The 14,949-nt window shown below is 44.8% G+C and overlaps 1 long non-coding RNA gene across 1 annotated transcript; it reads left to right on the forward strand.

The window, feature by feature from the left end:
* LOC135983803 (uncharacterized) lies at nucleotides 1-14,186 on the forward strand. Its single transcript, XR_010601620.1, has 3 exons — nucleotides 1-127; nucleotides 620-667; nucleotides 14,039-14,186. It is a non-coding gene; the product is annotated as an uncharacterized LOC135983803 (long non-coding RNA).
* Nucleotides 14,187-14,949: the final 763 nt, after the last annotated feature.

Consider the following 14,949-nt stretch of genomic DNA (forward strand, 5'->3'; position numbering starts at 1 on the left):
AAGGAGCAGAAGTGTGGGTGTGAGGAACTGGGAGCAAGAGGTATGCAAGAAGCTGAGAGTGAGTAGGCGTACTGCTGGAGGACTGAGAAGTACAAGCGTTATCAGGCATCAGGAGGAAGTTCCAGTGGTGAGGACAAAGCAGGTGTTGGGAGGAGGCCATGGGGAAGTAGCCTAGGGAGTTGTAGGTGTCGTGCAACTGTACCAGGAGGCACTCTAAACAGCTGCAGTCCACAGGGCCCTGGGCTGGAACCCGGAGTAGAGGGTGGGCCCAGGTTCCCCCCCATACCTCTCAACTCCTGATCAAATACAGGAGGAATTGACCTGGACTATAGCTTCTACCAGAGGGAAAGGTCTCTGGACTGTTTCCTGACCCACAGGGTGAATCTGTGAAGTGAGCAAATCCGCCAATAAGCGCAGGACCTACCAAGGTAGAGGAGGAACTTTGTAATGTTATGTATAACCTCTCAAATTATGTTAAAAGAGCTGTAAAGTTGCAAAGTCAAGCATTCAAAAGTTAGGAAATGCCAGACTTAAGATTGTCCATGCAAGATTTGTTCCCCTTGTGCAAATTCATTTTGAGAGTCTTTAGTTATGTAATCTCATACTATTTTTTCCCCAGGACCCCTGCCTCATTCAGTGCAAAGGATGGAGCGTGCTCACTGAGTGGGTAACTATGCAATATTTCTTTTTTATCCTCTTTCAGCATGTGGCCCCAGACATTGCTTACAGCAGACTATTCAAATAAATGCAGATAGAAAAGCTCTTGAAGAAATTAAACTATGGTGCCCCATCATCTTAGTTCTTTACAAGCATAAATGAATTCATCTTCACACCACCCTTGTGACGAGAGGGTATTATGACCATTTTACCCATGGGGAATCAAGACACAGAGATTAAAAACAAAATTGTCCACAGTATCCGCTATATTGGATGCCCAATTTAAGAAGCCTAGGGCCTGATTTTTTTTTCAGAGTACTTAGCATTTTACAGCACTTTATATGTTCAGATCACAGCTCCCAGTGACCACAGTTGCAAGTGCTCAGTGCTTCTGCAAATCAGACGATAAGGCATACACTGATTACCTGTGGAAACAGTTTAAGTGACATGCCCAATATCACAAAGGAACTCTGTGGCAGAGGCAGGGATAGAATTCAGTTTTCCAGGATGACGTTCAGCAGCCTTAATGACAAGCATCCTTTCTCTTTCTGCAGTTCCCCAGATCCCTGCTTCATTCACCACCCACCTTCCAGCATTTTGCACTAAATGAGGCAGATATACTGCAGACAACAACCTCATTCATTGCACAGCCCTAATTCATCCCCAGAGCAGGTCCATCCCAGGCACCGTGTGTGGCAGGGGTCTCCTTGAAATACATAGTATGTGATTAAAATGTGATCTTGTAATTACATATGCACAAGGGGGGCTCAATTCAGGTTGTGTATACATCTGGCATTTCTTAACTTCTAAGTACGTGACTTTGCAACCTTAATATTCTTTTAATGCAGTTTTTATAGTAATTTTCTACATTAAAAACATTTTTGTTTGTTCAATTTTCGTGATGTGGAACATATTGAACATCCCCGCCTCAAGCATGCACATAGCAGCAGCAGCAGGGTCGGGGCCTTTAGAGCCACAGTACAGTCCTCTATCACTTTTGCTAATGAAGTAACTAGTAGCAGTTGTAAGCTGTTATCTTCTATATGAATTTGCTACTAGAAAGGGAATGAGACACACTTTGACAGTGGCATTCACAACTACTTGGTAGACAATATGGAATGTTTAGACCGTGGAGGCAAACCTTTTGGCCTGAGGGCCACACTGGGGTTCCGAAACTGTATGGAGGGCTGGGGGGGGGTAGTGTATTAAATTGCTCCCCGTACGAATGTGCTACTTACGCTGTAGTACTTACTGCTGCCAGTCCTGGTAGGGGGGCCGCCCCGATATCTGGGCGTTTGTCCTGCGTTCCGACCAATGTTTGGTTGGGACACAATTTTTCCCGATATTTCGCGACGGCAGTCCGCTTTTTTTTTTGACCCCCCCTCCCTCCCCATGTGTCCTGATATTTTCTTCCTCTCATCTGGTCACCCTAGATAGGTGTGGGTGTGCCAGGGGGCCTGTCAGGGGGCAGGGATGTGGAGAGGGGGTGGGGCAGTCAGGGGACAAGGAGTGGGGGGGGTGGGATCCCGGAGGGGAGGGGGGTTCCTGGGAGGGGGCAGTCAGAGGACAAGAATGGGGGGTTGGATGGGTCGGAGGTTTTGAGGGGGGCAGTCAGGGGGCAGGGGCCGGGCTTCCCTACCCGGGTGTAGTGTGTTAAATTGCTCCCAGTAGGAATGTGCTACTTACGGTGTACTACTTATGGCTGCCAGTCCTGGTGCTCCATAAGTAACACATTCCTATGGCAGCAATTTAATATACAACACCCCGGCGGCTCTTGCAGCCATGCTGCCGGGCAGGAGCTCACAGCCCCGTGGCAAGGAGAGCTGAGGCTGCAGGGGAGGGGTTGGGGGCTAGCCTCCCCGGCTGGGAGCTCAGGGGCCAGGCAGGACGATCCCGCAGGCCGGATGTGGCCTGTGGGCCGTAGTTTGCCCACCTCTGGTGGGTTCAATGGCAGGTTCTGTAAGGGCAGGCCCTTTTGCCTCTGTACCCTCCCGTGTTGCTAACCCCTCTGGCTGCTAATTCCTATTCTCCCCCACCCCAACTTTCTGCTCCCCACATGTTCCTCACTCCTCTAAATTCCAGGCAGGCTGCTCCCTCCTCCTCCAGGCCACAATGCTCCCTAAGAGCATCCAGCAATTGAAGAGAAAATCCTGCCCCGATCTGGAACATGCTCAGTTGCTATGTGGGCATGGTGTAGTTGCAATCTGGTTGGCACCTTGAAGCTGTGAGGGGGGCCTGGCGCCTGCGCAGGGCAGATGGAGTCTTCAGAGAATTTAGCTTGCCAAACTCTCAAAAGTCTCTACTGAGCATGTGTAATCTGAGATTTTTTTTTTCCAGAGTCTTAAGACACAGGCAAATTTAGATGTGATTTCACAGGGACAGCAAAAGGCACATATCTGACCCCAGGGCAAGTATCTGCTACAAAGCATGCAGATGCTAAAACTTCTCAACTAAAATAGTTGTAAGAGGTTTTTGTTTAACATGGGTAAAACAATGTATTTTTCCCCAGAACCTCATTTTGAGAGATGATTGAATTGTTTTAGCCAAAAATTTTCTTTACAACAGGTGGGTGGGAGGCAGTGGGGAATCAGCCAGAGGCAAACAATCGGCATTAGAAAATTACAGCCTGAATGATTTGTTTGGCAAAGTTATAAGCAATTGAAAACAAGGTCTTATAATGGAAAGTGGTGGGTAACCTTAACTATAGGCAGTGCTACCTTCATTGCCTAATATGATGTGTAATGGAATTGACAAACTTGCTAAGTCTAATAACAAATCCATGAGTTCAAATGTCATTGAATTTGCAAGTATCAGAGGGGTAGCCGTGTTAGTCTGAATCTGTAAAAAGCAACAGAGGGTCCTGTGGCACCTTTAAGACTAACAGAAGTATTGGGAGCATAAGCTTTTGTGGGTAAGAACCTCATTTCTTCAGATGCAAGTGTTGAATTTGCAGTGTGTTTAGGGCAAACAAGGAGGGGAGACAGAAGCAAATATAGACAGACTGTGAAGAAAGCAACAAAGAGAGAGAGAGAAATTCTAATGAGAGTAAATCCCGTGTATGCTCTCTTGAGTTAGAATGGAAAGCACCTAGTACAATGTGGGAGCTACGGCAAACATAAGGTGACACCTTGAAGTTCTTGCAAACATGAAAAATAACTATTGATAAGGTTCACACTTGGGCAAGTCTGGATCTGACTGGGATGATCCTGAGGTTCTATCCTTAATACTCAGCATAATCTTAAAAAAAAAAAAAAAAATTGTTACTCTTGGGGGAAGGAACATGATTTTAACTTTATGGGGGAAAAGGTGTGGGCTTGATCTGATTTGTACACATACACAAAATCGTTTGCAGTTATCTAGATTTGAACTCCTCCAGGTGTGTATCTATCTCATGCATTAACTATAAAAAACTGTAGTATAGGCTGTAATAACACACACAGCCAGAGGGGAAAGGAATGGGTCTTTTCACTGATTTTGTATGCTGCCAGGTTGTGACATGTTTCAATCATCATCATGATGCCTGTTCTTAAATTCATTTGCAAATGATAATATCAAGCTGAACTTTCACACATTCCTTTTAATCTCCATCAGGTTAAGGTCTCTGCCCTGATTGATTTGTTGTTTTTCACAACCCAGGGGTTTGTATACCAAGTGTCAAGAGCCAACTGAATGGCTTAAGACAGCCTTAAATGTGAGAGATGCAAGTGGCATTGCTGCTCTATAGCAAACTACGAGCCTGGGTGGGGAAATCTTTAATATGCAAACTAAGCAAGCCAGACATCAGGACAATAGAATTATATAATCCATTTTCAGAATGGCCAACTGTTCCATTAGGAGGCTGCTCAATTCCCCACTCTACTCTTTCCCCCAATGATAATTATGCAAATGTGTGGTGAGACAGGAAGCCAGCTGGGCTACCGACTGAAATATTAAGCTGTGCTTTGTAACTTCAGACTCCTTATTAGCAGTGCTACTTGTAGAGCTGCAAACTGTATGATGGATGTCTCTGGATGGGGCTTGCCATTTGCCTTAACTTACCATCAGCCCACCCAATGCTGTAAACACAAAGTTTGTAAATTGTTGAAAGCAAAAATGTTGTATCACCTCCACGCTCATCAAAAATGTTTGTTAGAAAATCCTTTCACTGTGCCGAGAAAGGTTCTATTTTAAAATAATCCACACACCAAAAGAATCATGGTGTTGGTACAAATGGTCAGAATGCAGGTTGAGTGCAAAGTTAATGGACTCATATTGCACCATTGTTTCGTCCTCTGCCAGTTTAAGCTACCTTCACTATGCTGTGTGTGTGTCTGTCCCCTGATTTGTGATTTATCTTCTTGTCATATACATACAGATAAGGGTAGCATAAAATCCCTCCTGGGTAGCTATACTGAATCTTTACCTGTAAGGGGTTAAGAAGCTCAAATAAACTGGTTGGCACCTGACCAAAAGGACCAATAAGGAAAGAAGAGACTTTCAAATCTGGGAGGAGGGGGGAGGAAGAGAGGTTTTGTTTATGCTCTCTTTGTTCCCTCTCTGGATGGAGAGAGAGACCAGGCAGGTAAAACATCTCCTGAAAACATACCTGAAATGATCCATATAAGATTACAAAAATTGTAAGTAAGGGCAAGGAAATGCATTAGATTATCTTTTGTTTTAGCTTGTGAATTTTCCCTATGCTAAGAGGTAATTTCATTCCTGTTTTGTAACTGGGAAGCAGAGTCAGAGGGGAATCCTCTGTGTTTTAAATCTTTTTATTTACCCTGTAAAGTTACCTTCCATCCTGATTTTGCAGGTGTGATTCTCTTACTTTTTTATAAATAAAATTCTTCTTTTAAGAACCTGATTGATTTTCAGTGTCCTAAAAAACAAGGGGTTTGGTCTGTGCTCACATTGTAACCAATTGGTTAGTCTATTATTCTCAAGCCTCTCCAAGAAAGGGGGTGAAGGAGCTTAGGGGGATATTTGGGGGGAATAGGGACTCCAAGTGACCCTTTCCCTGAATTTTTGTCTAAATCACTTGGTGGTAGCAGCAATATCGTCCAAGGACAAGGAAAAGATTTGTGTTTTGGGGAAGTTTTTAACCTAAGCTGGTAGAAATAAGCTTAGGAGGTCTTTCATGCAGGTTCCCACATCTGTATCCCAGAGTTCAGAGTGGGGAGGAAACCCTGACAGTTCTGGATTTGGGTGCGGCCTGGTTGAAATATAAAAGTGTTTGATGTTGTTTTAGTTTGGGCAAGACAATTGGGTGGCAAATTCAGGAAGAGGGTATGCTGTGTCTGCAAATAGCACCAGTCCCCTTGGTCAGAAAAAGACCAAAAGAAACTGTATTCACACACACACACGCGCACACACACACACCTACCTTTCCAGGACTTCTGTAAACATGAGACAGAAACCAAAGGAGGTACAAGTCTAGTGTTGGCAAAGAATTTTTTTCAATCATGTTTAAGAGCCCACGAGTGTGGCTCCAGAATTCTCAGGAGAAGGATGCCAGTGCTCAGGCATGCTACCTGCAAGGCATTTCCTTCCTGACTACCTGGTGTTAAGAATGCAAGTTCTGCAATCATGCCACATGTGAAAGTGAGGACCCTGCTCTCCTGTCCAGCAATACAGATCCTGGGCAATTTGTATGTTTAAGTTTCTGTGGAAGAGGCTTTTCAATACATCCTGAGGCCCCTAAGTGATGTTCACTTTCTAAAACTATTTCAAATAAATATGGTTTGTCATGGATGTGCTATAGGCCTCTTTTGCTTGCCCTCCATTAAATTTGTTCATCTCCTTCCTCCATGATCCCCATATTTGATAAGTGTTCACAGCCTGTTAGGTGCTGCATGAGACACTAAATATAGACACAGGGAGATGGGTTATAGGAGAAGCAGGTGCTTCAAGGTGGGTATCACTGGAGGAACAAAAGGGGCCCAGGGTGATGCAATAAGAAACGAGGTCAGGGTTGTAGGTTGGAGCAAAGCTACATGGGTGCAGTTCAGTGTCCCCTATCCCTGTGCTATCAATAGAACATAAGAATAGCCATACTGGGTCAGACCAATGTTCCATCTAGCCCGGTATCCTGTCTTCCGACAGTGGCCAGATGCTTCAGAGGGAGTGAACAGAATAGGGCAATTATAAAGTGATCCATCCCCTGTCCTAGCTTCTGGCAGTCAGAGGTTTAGGGATGCCCAGAGCATGGGGTTGTGTCCTTGTCCATCCTGGCTAATAGCCATTGTTGGACCTATCCTCCATGAGCTTATCTAGTTCTTTTTTTTGAACCCGGTTATAGTCTTGGCCTTCACAACATGTCCTGGCAAGCAGTTTCACAGGTTGACCATGTGTTGTATGAAGAAGTATTTCCTTATGTTAGTTTTAAAATTGCTGCCTATTAATTTCATTGGGTGACCTCTGGTGGTTGTGTTATGTGAAGGGGTAAATAACACGTTTTTTCCACACCACTCATGATTTTACAGACCTCTATCATATCCCCCCTTAGTCCTCTCTTTTCTAAGATGAACAGTCCCAGTCTTTTTAATCTCTCCTTATATGGAAGCTGTTCCATACCCTTAGACGTTTTGTTGCCATTCTCAGTTTGTTTCCCAACTCCAACCTACCTTTTGTTGAGATAGGGCAAGCAGAACTGCATGCAATATTCTAGGTTTGGGCGTACCATGGAATTCTAAAGTGACATTATAATACTTATTATCTGTTCCTTTCCTAATGGTTCCTAACATTCCTTTAGCTTTTGTCACTGCGGCTGCACATTGAGTTTTCAGAGAACTATCCACAGCGACTCCAAGATCTTTCTTGAGTGGTAACAGTGAATTTAGACCCCATCATTTTGTATGTATAGTTGGGATTATGTTTTCCAGTGTGCATTACTTTGCATTGATCAACATTGAATTTAATCTGCCATCTTGTTGCTCAGTCACCCAGTTTTGTGAGATCCCTTTGTAACTCCTCACAGTCAGCTTTGGACTTTGAGTAATTTTGTATTGTCTGCAAATTTTGTGACCTCACTGTTCACCCCCTTTTTCCAGATCATTTATGAATATGTTGAATAGGATTGGTCCCAGTACAGATCCTTGAGGGATCCCACTATTTACCTCTCTGCATTGTGAAAATTCACCATTAATTCTTACTTTGTTTCCTATCGTTTAGCTAGTTACTGATCTCTGAGATGAACTTCCCTCTTACCCCAGGACTGCTTACTTTGCTTAAGAGCCTTTGGTGTGGGACCTTGTCAAAGGCTTTCCTAAGTACCCTGTATCCACTGGATCCCCCTTGTCCACATACTTGTTGACATCCTCAAAGAATTCTCATCGATTGGTTAGGCATGATTTCCCTTTACAAAAGCCGTGTTGACTCTTCTCCGACATATCGTGTTCATCTATGTGTCTGATCATTCTATTCTTTTCTGTAGTTTCAACCAATTTTCCTGGTATTGAAGTTAGGTTTACCGGCCTGTAATTGCCAGATCACCTCTGGAAGGTTTTTTTTTTTAAAATCAGCGTTATGGTAATTATCACCCAGTCATCTGGTACAAGGCTGATTTAAGTGATCGGTTATGTACCACAGTTAGTAATTCTACAATTTCATATCTGAGTTCCTTCACAACTCTTGGGTGAATACCATCTGGTCCTGGTGACCTATTACTATCTAAATTATCAATTTGTTCCAAAATGTCCTCTATTGACACATCCGTCTGGGGACAGTTCCTCAGATCTGTCATCTAAAAAGAATAGCTCAGGTATGGGTGATCAGATAGCAAGTGTGAAAAATCAGGACACTTTTATTTTCGGGGGGGGGGGGGGAGGGAGAGGGGGTATAGTTGCCTATATAAGACAAAGCCCCAAATATTGGCATGATCATGATAATGTTGGGACATCTGGTCACCCTATGTATGAGTATCTCCATCACATTCTCTGCAGTGAAGACTGGTGCAAAGAATTCATTTAGATTCTCTGTAATGGCCTTGTCTTCCTTGAATGCTCCTTTAGCACCTTCATCATCTAGTGGCCCCACTGATTGTTTGGCTGGCTTCCTGTTTCTGATGCACTTAAAATTTTTTAAAGATAGCTTCCATTTAATTTATCTATAAGGCGTTAGACCATCCAGAACCATTGTTCTGGGTTTACTGTCTTCCATCCCACCTTTTCTTTGACTTTAATAAATGAAAGGTCCATTTAGTTTATTCATGTATTCATTTCCTTACCACTATTTGTGGCCACAATTGTTTTAACTGCTCTATGGACTTAATCCTGCTCCTCTGGCAGCCAATGGCAAAATTCCCTTTGACGTCAGTGGGAGAGAAGGGCTAGCAATGCACACTTGTCTGTCCTTGTAATAACATCTGCATGTTTGTGAAATGCACAGCCCATCATTACCATATAGCAGATCTTGACAACCAAGGACTTTGTGACACTTAAAATTCATGCCGCAAGCAACTGGGATCCGTGTAATGGACTTCAGTAGAACAGGACGATGGTACAACATGCTTGCAGCAGTGAAGATTATACTGCTGAGGATTCATTGGAATGGTTACATTTTCCTTTTTAGGCTGAAGGTGGAGTGTGGGCTGGCAAAAGAATCTATTAATATGAATGATAATTCACTTGGCTGAAACCTGAAAGTTATTTCAAGGGTTGTGACTTATGGCTGTGTTGAAATCCGCCCATGCAGGCAAACACTGAACTGCAATTAGTCATGGAACTGTCACTTTCTTAAATGCTAAATTGTATTGTGCAGGAAAAAAGAGACAGAATGCATTCAGTAATGTAGAAGGCCAAATGCTAAGCATTACTTACAATGGCTTGAAGTTTGGAGGAAGGAAAATGTAATGAATGGGGAAACTCCTGGACTTGTTTGCAGGGCTGAAGGAATAAGAACACTATTTTTGTACAGGATAAGGGGAAAGCTGGCCTTGGGGTTAAGGTGCTGGAGTGGGGTTTGGGTGGCCTGGGTTGAATTCACAAGTCTCTTGCTGATTCCCTTTGCAACCTTTAAACAAGCCACTTAATCTCTCTGTGCTAGAGTTCCATCAGCAAAATGGGGAGAGTAATGCCTACATGTACCTGAGGCTCTGATATTGTGGAGATGGGAATCATACAAATACCTAGACCAGTAGTCCCCAAGCTTTTGAGGGACATGCCCCCCTTACCCTTGTCCTCGCCCCTCTGTTCCCCGCCCCCCTCCACCCCCCGGGCCAAGAGCAGGGCCATGACTGGCGTGGGGGGATGGGGTAAGGAGGCTGGGGCTGCAGCTGGGGGTGGGTCTGGGCAGGGCCGTCCTTAGGATTTATGGGGCCCTATGCAAGTTACCTGGGGGGGATACTGAGGGACAGTAGAGGGCAAGGTGGGGCTCCTCTGAAGGTGATCCCCCAGCCAGCACCGCTGACCCCAGTGTATCGAGCCACCACCCCCACCCATGGATCCCCAGAACCCGCTTCCCACCCACCCTTCCCTCCACTGCCCGCCTGGAGCGGCTTCTGCTGGGGCTTGGGGCTTCCCTCCACCGCCATCCCAGTGTGACTTCTGCTGGGGCACCCAGGTGAGCTCGGGGGCAGAGTGAGACGCTGGGTGCAAACTGCACACAACTCCAGCCAGCCTGTCTACGGGTAGGGGCAGCGGAGTCAGAGCTCGGCACAAACAGAACAGGGTGGGGGCAGGAGCAGCGCTGCAGCCGGACCCATGGCTAGGTGTCATTTTGCTCCTGGCCCGCCCCTGCCTCGGCCCCAGGGTGACTAGATAGCAAGTATGAAAAATCAGGACAGGGGATGGGGGGTAATAGGCCTCTATATCAGAAAAAGCCTCATATCAGGACTGTCCCTATAAAATCGGGTCATCTGGTCACCCTACTTCAGCCCCAGGCCAGGAACAGAGCCGGGGCCAACAGCCCAGGCTGCAGGCAGGCGCGGGGACAGGAGTGGTGCGCGGCCAGGCCCTCGGCTAGATACGGAGCCGAGGCTGGGGGTGGGGCCAGGTCGGGAGCTGGGGTGGGACGGGGCTGGGTGGCGCTCCCTCCCACCCCCTGTGAGGGCTGGCTTGGGGTTGCCACGCCCCCCCGAACGTTCCTCCACGGCCCCAGAGGGGGGCACGTGCCACAGTTTGGAGACCTCTGACCTAGGCAGATCTGAAGCATAACCAGCCGTTGTACAGTGCATGCACTGCCATATTGTCACTGCTGTAAAGGGTACAATTCAGCTGAACAGTCTGCTCTGTGCTGAAACTATACACGCTAATTGTCAGCCTGAAAGCACATCTTCTTAAATCCACTTTGCGTTACTACAATGTGCGCTTCTAAATTCTCCCAGAGCCAACTCCCGAGAGGTCAGGAGTATCTGCTGTCCCCACGGTAGCTAAGGGAAGCTGCAGGTGCTCGGCACTCGGGCCCGATGTAAATTAAATGCTCTTTTAAACCACCTGACATGTTTTAAAATTTTAAGCATGGAATTATGTGACGCTCACTGTGTATCAGTGGTATTGGGAGAGGGGTTTTTTAAAATTGTTTTTAGGGTTTAGAATGATATTTGCCTATGCATCCAGAGCTTGGGGTGGGCACATTTTGGAAATTAAAATAAATATCTATCAGAAATGTAATATTCCTGATATTAAACTTGATATTAAAAGGTTTCTTAATTTGCATAATAATAGATTTTTTGGTAATGATCATTAGCCCTTGTTAAAGTCTAATTCTACCACATTCCATATGAAAAGCAGAAATGTAGGTCCCAATCCAACAAGTTGCAAGAACGGTCTTAATAAAGAAAAGAAAAGAAGTAAAGACCAGTTAAGGCACAAGAAGACTTCCATCTTTACAACGAGAGATAAGTCTGGGTATTCCCTGAAACAAGAAGACAGTGTATGAATTTGTTCTGAATATTATTGCCACTGGAAAACTTCCCAATTGTGGCCATGAATTTCAAAAGACTATCCAATTTTTTTGGGGGGGAGGGGAGGGTAAACTAATGGAGGAGATGAAGTTAGAGGTCCTGAAAAACTATTACCAATAACTGCCACAGAACTCAGATGCAGCTAATCAGTATACATACGTTTGTGATCGAGTTTGATGTTGCTTTGCAGCTCAATATTAATGACCTATAAGGTGGCTAATGATAGACTTTAGGGCTGGTCTACACACAATTATACTAGGATATCTATACCAGTATAGCTTATTCCCCTTCAAGTCCCTGTTCTGCCTGATTCAGAGCGAATGCTTTTTAACTTGTCATTTATTTTGATACCCATTTTCTCTCTCTACCCATCCCCATTTATTTCTTCTGCAAATGAATATGAAAAGCTCTTGAGGCTTTTGTTAACCCTTGTTGCTAAAGATTTTACCAGTGGTTTTTAATGCACGTTGTAAGCACCTATCTAAATATTTACCTAACTCCTCTGGAGACATTTTAGTCTATTGGCAACATCATGTGTTTTCTAGTACACGTTAACTGGCTGGTAAAAGCTGTTCGGGTCTCTCAAGTAAATATGTGTTTTAGAGCCATTATTTTTTTAAAGAAAAAGTAAAACAGGAATTAATTAGAAAATAAATTACAGTTTGCATAATAAGGTAGTGTGATTTCAAGCAGGAAATCCTTGCTGAGGATATTATGCACTTACATAGCAAATGCCACGCAAGGATCTCTCAGCATTGGGCAGGCATTAAATAATGGAGCCCTTCAACAATCGCCTTTGGAAGCAGGGGAAGGTGCATCATTCCTATTTTACAGAGAGGAGATCTGTTGCACAGAGCTAGGCTAAGCGATTTGCCTTAGAGCCAGAGTGGCAGTCTGGGGCACATCTAGGAGTAGAATTCTGCTCTCCTGACTCTCAGTTCGGTGCCTTGCTCACCCGCCTTGCCCACCCTGCCTCTCTTCATGAACTATAAAGCTGAACCTCAGTGCCTTTAACTTGCATCATTTTTTGTTTATGGCTTTTCTGGCAGCTGAGTAGGACTCTAAGCTTGTCAGCCTCAACGTTGAATATCCTGGTTGCTGTTGCTTTGTGAAACAATAACCAGAACGTCACTGAAATGGATTTTATGCATGTGTTCATGGTCCACTTTTACTTTTGATTTCATTTGGGCTGCTAACTCAGTTCAATATATCCTGATGCAGACTCGCACAGAGGGCTGATAGTTGGTTTGGATATTTTTTTTTCCCTGAAAGGAGGAAGTCGTATGACAGTTTCTTATTGGGGGGGGGGGGGGGGGGGAAATGTGCTGTGTACGTTTGATCTTCCTTTCAGGGCTGCAAAATGCTGCTTTCAGGAGACACCAGTTAATAGCATAGGCCGAGGCTTTCCCCCATTTTCATGATGCAACTGGATACTTGCTTCATCTGTTCCCTTTAGTCCGTTCAGCCTTAGCAAGGGAAGAAAGCCGCTCTCAGTTTAACGAACTCCAGCTCTGGCCTAGTTGTGCTCCATTGTCTCTGCGGTGTCCGCCCTTTCGGCTGAGGATCTCCGCATAAAGCAAACTCCAATTAAAGGGGGGGGGGGAGAGAGAAAAGAAAATAGATAGAGGCAAAGCTCGTCGGCTTCTCCAAATCCCTAGCACATGGATTAAACAGATGGAATCACGTGGCCAGTTGCTTTGCTGCAGCCTGGCCTCCTAAGCAGGTGGTTGTGATTCAGAAGGGCATTCTGGAAATGATGAGCAGTTTGCCCTTCTAATTCATGGCTACCCAGCTTACAATGGCCATATGTTGATTACAACTTGACTTGGCTTCTGCTGTTGCAGGAATTGGAACATATTTGTACCCCTCGAACCACACGCACGAAAAGCCTGCCACAGACAGTAAAAAACAAAACAAAACAAAAAATATACAAATATCCAACACTTGTTGAGTGCAGGTTTGGAGACCAACCCTGGTACAGAACCGCGTGGGTATGATTCCTTGAAGGGCTAATTGCTGACTGCCTTTCATTAAGAGACCATCGCTGTGGTTCCAGCAGAATTTTGAACGTTTGTTCCAATGGGCAGATGGCCCTTTGCTGTAATACAAGCAGACACATCTAACGTTACAGATGGATTATTATGTTGATTCATCGCTAAAAGAAAAACTTAACTCACAATAGGGGATTCATTTGAACAGTAATCCTTCTCTAGCTTATATTCCTCTTCCATGTTGCTGGTGCTTCCTCTGTGGAACAAAGTTCTCCATCACTACTGCTGGTGCTTACCCTCCCCCTTGCAAAAATTAAAAATACAAAGAGTTGTAAAAAGCCAGTGTAAGAATAAATAAATATTCACTAGTGATGGGGATTAAATTTGATTATGAAGTTAGTTTCCCTATCAGGATAGGATATTAGAAGATATATCAGATATTAGAATCCATCAGTTGCCTTGGAGTTTCATATTTGCCCTAACTTGAAATGCCTGTGTTCGTTTTTAGAGTGCTACTGGACAAGCAGTTTCTTTTGACTGATTGTGTAAGTGATGTCTGGATTGCTTACGGAGGCTGAGAGCTGTAATCTATGCACTGTAGTCTGAAAATGTCCATGGTCATCAACACTGGGAAGAACTCCATTTTCTATACTCAAGTAAAATGTATTTGAGTGTGTTTATTAAGAGACAGTTGTGGGTTTTGTTGGAGGGGGAGATATTTGGTGGTGTTTCCCCCCTGCCCCCTCTCCCCCAAATGATATCCTAGAATCATAGAAGATTAGGGTTGGAAAAGACCTCAGGAGGTCATCTAGTCCAAGCCCCTGCTCAAAGCAAGACCAGCCCCAACTAAATCATCCCAGCCAGGGATTTGTCACGCCGGGCCTTAAAAACCTCCAAGGAAGGAGACTCCACCACCTCCCTAGATAACCAATTCTAGTGCTTCACCACCCTCCTAGTGAAATAGTTTTTCCTAATATCCAACCTAGATCTCCTGCACTGCAATTTGAGACCATTGCTCCTTGTTCTGTCATCTGCCACCACTCAGAACAGCCGAGCTCCATCCTCTTTGGAACCCCCCTTCAGGTAGTTGAAAGCTGCTATCAAATCCCCCTTCACTCTTCTCTTCTGCAGACTGAATAAGCCCAGTTCCCTCAGCCTCTCCTCGTAAGTCATGTGCCCCAACCCCCTGATCATTTTCGTTGCCCTCTGCTGGACTCTCTCCAATTTGTCCACATCCTTTCTGTAGTGGGGGGCCCAAAACTGGATGCAATACTCCAGATGTGGCCTCACCAGTGCCAAATAGAGGGGAATAATCACTTCCCTACATCTGCTGACAATGCTCCTATTAATGCAGCGCAATATGCAGTTAGCCTTCTTGGCAACAAGGTCACCCTGTTAACTCATATGGGACGAACAGAC

Source organism: Chrysemys picta, chromosome 5 (assembly GCF_011386835.1).
Source record: "Chrysemys picta bellii isolate R12L10 chromosome 5, ASM1138683v2, whole genome shotgun sequence".
In the NCBI taxonomy this organism is placed as follows: Eukaryota; Metazoa; Chordata; order Testudines; family Emydidae; genus Chrysemys; species Chrysemys picta.